General features: G+C 35.6%; 1 non-coding gene across 1 annotated transcript; it reads left to right on the top strand.

Moving 5' to 3' along the window:
* The first annotated feature begins 2,458 nt into the window (after positions 1-2,458).
* On the top strand, positions 2,459-2,540 carry Trnas-uga. The gene has a single exon. It is a non-coding gene; the product is annotated as a tRNA-Ser (tRNA).
* Positions 2,541-6,429: the final 3,889 nt, after the last annotated feature.

The following is a 6,429-nucleotide window of genomic DNA, read 5'->3' as shown; positions in this document are numbered from 1 at the left end:
TTATATTTTCAGAATCAGTGTCAATATTGATCATCGGCCATCTGGTTTTGAAGAACCGAAAATGGAAAGTGGAATATAAAATTTCTTTGGCCGTCATTTTATTTCAATCAATTTATCAAAAAAATAATATGTGAGCTACACAATGTCAGATTGTCGAGAGCTCCTCTGAAAAAAAAATTCATGGAAATCGGTTGAGTTGTCTTCAATAAATCGGAAAATTACGGAATGTTTTGTATGGTTTATTAACGTAAATTTAAACACATATGGCTAGTTCTTCACTCAAATACGAAATGAAGTTTTTTTTAAGTTTTCAAGATCTTTATATGGTCAGAGTGGAAAATACAAATACAAAAATGTTAATTACTCCTAACTAATTTGCTTTATTTTTCCATAACAGACTCTCATTAAAGTGTTATTCCGAACAGCGAATAACCGAATGTGAGAATAATTCTGTAACCTGAGATATTTACGTGTGTTATGGCAACACGTCACACGGTGGCCCAAAGCAGGCCTAAGGTAAAATAAAATGAAGTTTGCAAATTCCATCACTAATATTTTTCCTTGAATTCTTTAGTAGTGAATAACATTTCTCCAAAGTTTCAAATAAATACGTGAAAGTTTCGATTTTCGCACCATGTGAACTGTAGAGATGTCAGCTTTCAATTTTTCAAATTACTTTAATGTAGAAATTCTAGTTTCTGTGCTAAGTCATGAATTCTGTCTTAACCGTTCTCATTCGAAAGAATATACTTTATTTTTTGTTTTAGAAGGTGTTTTGAATAGTATTTGACATGTTTTTAGCATTCGAAAATGTCAATAGATTCTTCAAAAATTTGTTGATTTTTCAAAGCTAGTGCTATGTATTTAGGAAACGCTCCAAAACGATAATTTACTCCTCAACGTGTTACAATATTCAAATGTATTCGATTTACTATGGCTCCATTTACGCATTTTTGTGCCAAGATATGAAAATTTATTTTTTGTAACACTGGAAATTAGACCATTAAATCACCATACTTGTTATAAAGATCGCCTTTTTCTACCATCATCAGCTCCCGAATAGATTCGAAAACCACCATATATTTGAACACGATGTTCAACTTTAGATTGGTATGCAAATAATAACATTTCAATAAACTTTCATTGTTGATACGATTAAATTAAAGTAGGTATGCTATTTTAAACCGATTCCGCCGAATGTACCGGAAATATAGTTTTGTTGTTTCAGCAACCTTGTCCATCAAATTGCCTTCAAAAATTAGAATTTTTTGACGTTTTGAGGGAGAATTGTACTCATGGCCAGCATTTGTATGGAATGCGGCCACTGTGCGTCCGTTCCTCAAGAAACTTTGGAATATCTCCGGATCCAGATAACCAATGATCAATATCGACACAAATTTAAAAAGAAGATTTTTTTAACTTAAAACTTATGTAATAATATCGACAAACAAATACACTAAAAGTTCAGCGAAAAATCCTCTAAGAATCTTATCATAAATCGACGGATCATGCAATAAATCAATCAATCAGATATCTATCTAAAGTTTTGTTAGAAAACCTTCATGAACATCTCTAATAATCTATCAATCATCATGCTTGGAATCACGCGAAGAATTCATTTTTCGTTGATTCTTGAAGGCTTCTGGCGATGTTCTTTGCATTATTCAGCCAAAGATCTCACGATATATTTTTCAGATCAATACTGATCTCGAGTGTAATTTATCATTAATCAGAACAGTAGTGGATTCCCTAAAAAACCCGCCTAAGTTTCTTGAGGATCCTAGAAATTTAACAAGAAATTAGTCAATGTGTGAACAGAAGCTACAAACCAAAGAATATTGCTAGAAATCATACAAAGGTCATGTTGGATCATGAAGATCAATCAAGAATTCTCATTGAATCATGTAGGAATCATCTAAACTATTAAAATTCATGCTATGAATTCACCAAAAATATCATTTTGAACATTTCGCCAAGATCTAGCCAGCAATTTAGGTTAGCAATCTGGCAAGAACTTCTCATGAAATTCTCTTAGGATTTCTTCAAAAATCTGCAAAGATGTTCTACCAGAAATCTTGTCAGCATTAAAACTTTCTATGGTAATCTAACTCTTATGCGATTTAGTTACATTCAATTAAATAATTTCCTATCATTTTGCGAAGAATGTGGCGAATAATTTAATCTCCCCTAGGCTTGGTTCAAGTCAGATTGGGGTTGGAGTACGGTTTCCAAGTTTATTATCAGCAGTAAACAATTCGTAAATAAGGCCTCAACTAAGGCTGTGCAATCTAGTTATCAGTTGGTGTACAGTTGAATCCATCAAATTGTCAGTATCAAATGACGATCCCTTTTGGTTTTATGATTAAAACTGTATAATGCTTTGATGGTCTGACTTGAACATAATATTATTAATCGCATTTGAGAATATGTTGATCTCTATGCCACTTCGAAATCATCTGCTGTGGTGTCCGAGCGGTTAAGGAGATGGACTTGAAATCCATTGGGTTCTACCCGCACAGGTTCGAATCCTGTCTACAGCGAACTTTTTTTTTTTCTTAATCGTCTCTCCACTCCAGACGATGATAACGTCGGAACAATGCAATGGACATAGCACAGAAAGTAGCCTTCGCCTTTCCTGTCGTCTGCTTGCCCCATTCCACCCGGGCTGTGTAAGATGATTTGTGTGCGAACCAGAAGAAACACTTAAAATTCAATTCATTCGTGAATTTGTGCCATTTGTCAACCGCAGCGAGCGGCGTGGAAGCAGACAAGGGACTCTGACTTCGTCCCACTACCGACTCTTGGGGATGACACTTTTGCAACCGAAGCAAGAAAATGACGACGACGACGACGACGACGTTCATGTTCACTGACCCATTCATAATTTCTGTCTGGAATGCTATCTATGCTGTGCTGACTGTTGGCTGCTTTTTTTCTGCTTCTTCTGGGGTTCCCTTTGAAGCTCGGGATCAGCGAGCGGCTGGCGAAAATGATATCCTTATTAGAAAATGTCTCGGGATGGGACCGACATTTTTCATCGCATTTTTTATTAATGTTTTCTTCGTTTTTGGTGTGTTCTTGTCTCGTTACAGGTATGTTGGAAAATTTTCTCATCACATCCAATTCCGGCGGGGGTGCGAGGTCAGCCCACAGTATGGAAAGCTCGCTTCAAGGATTGGGAGATCATGTGAACCTACAGTATTTGGACAAGACATACAGTACTGGACAAGATTTTCCATACAAAATGGTCAACTTTAGAGGGTTGGTTATTAATGGACCCATTTGAATATTTTCACAATTCTCCAGCAGTATCTTAAATTTCGACATGTATTTTGAGTATTTTTCTAATCTCGAGTTCAAAAGCGATAACGGTGATTCTTTGTAAAATTTAATAATTGGCATTATAAAAAATGAAGAAAAACAGGTTCATAGTATGTTTAATAAAGTTGTAGTTTTAGAGAAGATAACAAAGTTTGCTAGAGTCTGTTTTTCCACAGGGCTTCTATATTTTCAAATTGTTATTGCTTTAGAACTCGTAATTGGAAAAAAATACTCAAAACTACATGTTGAATTTGAAGTTATTTCATTGATTTCATTATTGATGTGCTGTGAATAATTCATTCAAACGATCCATATACAACTGAGACTACAATCAAGTCTTATAGGTAAAATCGAAAAAGTTGCAAACGTATTGTCCAACACTGTGCGCTACGCATAAGTACTGGACACCCCAAAATACACTTCTCAAAAGGGGTGAGTCACGTCCGGATGATGACGACGGCAAAGCGATGATGACGACGATCGAGAGCCGCCGGCATTGAAGTTGTTTACGAATGGAGTGTGAGGCCGCGGAGAGCGGAATAAATTGAAACTATTACAACAGCCTTCCGAAAAGCCCCATGAGCAATCCAAACAGCTGTTGGGATGCGATAAGAGTATGATGGTACGTCTTCTTAAGGCTTAGTAGGTTAGGCATTGGAGCAGCAATCCAGACGTAGGCTGTTCGATTCCCGTTGATCTATGGGATCGATGAGATCTCTCATGTTTTAGCGTTACTTTGACATGTAACAAATTAGGTTATATTAACGTTAATACTGCCAACATACTTTTATCATGCTGAAAAACAAACTAAAATGTGCATAACTTTTTTGTTTCTGGATGGATTTTGTTGAAATTTCAGAATTTTACGAAAAAATCTTCTAGTTTATGGCCGGAAAGCTTTTGAAAATGGTCCAAGTGGTTCCGGAGGTATTCTGGATTGTCTTGAGGTACAAAAATTGGCCAAATCATCCTTACAACTAATATCTCAAGACCCTGATGAACTAGAAAGTTGCTGTCTTTGACAAAGTTGCTAAGCGAATCAAGGGCTATCTGGCAGTAACAAACCTAATTGGAAATTTATCCGCTAGGTGACGCTAGTAACAAATTGCTTTCTATATTCAATATCTCGAGATCCTGATAAGCTAGAAGGCTGATGTTTTGACAAAGTTGCTCACCAGATCAACCGCAGTTACGAAGCTGATTGAATTGGATTGCAAGGGGGTTGTTAGTAAAAAAGTCTATTCAAAGTACTATATCTTAAGTCCTTGATGAGCTAGAAGGTAGATCAATTCTGGAAGTTATGAACCTGATTGGATCTCATCAGGAAGGTGTCACTCATGATTTCGAGATATTGAAAATTGAAGATAATTTGTTAGTAGCGTCACGTAGCGGAAAATTGCCTTAAAAAATTGCCTAGCCTTAGGCGAATTCCACTTTTCATAGTGTTTCTAGTTTAACCTTAGTAAGGGCTTTAGGTTCCTTTCGACATATTTCAAAATTATAATCAATGTAATTTTTGATTGAAATAGCCTAGCAACATGAAATTTTCTGACAATTATTGTGAAAAATTTCATTCTTGCGGAAACGAAATTCGAATGAAACCTAGGGGGGCTTCCATGAAAAAAAAAGTTAAAATTGTGATTCAGGGTCGTTTCTGACCCAACAATTCAAACAGCCCCCAAAACTAAGTTTGTCAACCAATTACAGTTCTGTTGGGCTTATATATAGTTGAACAGGTATTCACGTGGACTATAAATAGAGATACACAAATCATGTCCGCATCCATACCCGGTTCCGGAAACCCGGAACATCGAAAAAGTAAATTTTCATCGTTGGTTTCTACATGTAATTCACATCGAAAATTATTCGGTCCTATTTGACTTTTTTGAACCCAGGAATGACTACCGGAGATAACCGTATTATGGGATATCAAAATTTTAGTATCAACTTTTCCAAGACTTACAACGGCTCAGTCTTCCTCGTTTTTGTTTACCATGTGATCCATCTCTCACATTAATGAGTCAAGGACCGTTCTAGTTTATTGCAGTCACTGAAATAATCATGGAATGACCTCCGGAGAAACCCGTATAGTGAGTAATTTGTAAGTTTTTCTACCAAAACCAGGCATTCGACGACTCAATCTTTCTGATTTTTTGAGCATGTGACTCATCTCACACAATAGTGAGTGCATGACCAATCTAGTCATTTGCAGCCACTGGATTACCTAAGAAATCACCACAGGAGAAACCCGTATCGGTATGAACCTGTTCGTAAAAACATCAAAAAAGCATTTTTCGTTGAAACCTTTGCAACGTATGAAAGGCATATTTTTTTTTCTAAACGATGATGTGTATTATTATGACATTTTTTTTTATCAAATATTCATGTCTCATGTGAATTTCACACACGGTATTACCAAAAAAATGCTGTTATTACTAAAATGGAATTTCCAAAAACGACTACGTTTTCAATTTTTTAAAAAGTGTATTCATTTCAGTACAACAAACGATTTAATGCAAAGAATGTATAATTCCCTTAGGAAATTACCTACCTTTAGGCGTATTCCACTATTCGTGGTGTTTAGGGCAAGTGTACCATTAGTGGTGCACCTAAGGGAAAACTGCTAAATCATGGTGTTAAAATCATAAAGTATATGATTTTAACATATCATTCGATAGATCTTAAATCCTTCTATCATTCAAATGTAGAAAAATCACGATTTATTTGAGATTTCCCTGTAAAAAGCCTTACACCAATAATAGGAACACTGTTCCTTTAGTGGAGGTATGTTTTAAGAATGGTTCCTTTAGTGGCGCAATCCATTGATTTCTTATGGGATCCTCCACTATTGGTACTGATGCACCACTATAGGTGCAAATCAGCAATATAATTAAGCAAAATAATTGTTTTAAATAGTTTTACGGGTAAATTTCATGAATATTATTCGATTACTTGTATCATTTTTGCATCGTACGCAATAGAAAAATACCACATAATCATTTATTAGCGCGAAACATGCCAAAACACACTACTTCCGCTAAGGGAGCGTTTGCCCTATAATTTTAAAATATCTTCAAAAGTAAATAATTTGTAAGAGTACGCATAGAC

Source organism: Aedes aegypti, chromosome 2 (assembly GCF_002204515.2).
Source record: "Aedes aegypti strain LVP_AGWG chromosome 2, AaegL5.0 Primary Assembly, whole genome shotgun sequence".
Classification (NCBI taxonomy): Eukaryota; Metazoa; Arthropoda; class Insecta; order Diptera; family Culicidae; genus Aedes; species Aedes aegypti.
Note: the sequence above shows the minus strand (reverse complement) of the source record. Positions and strands in the feature narration are given on the sequence as shown.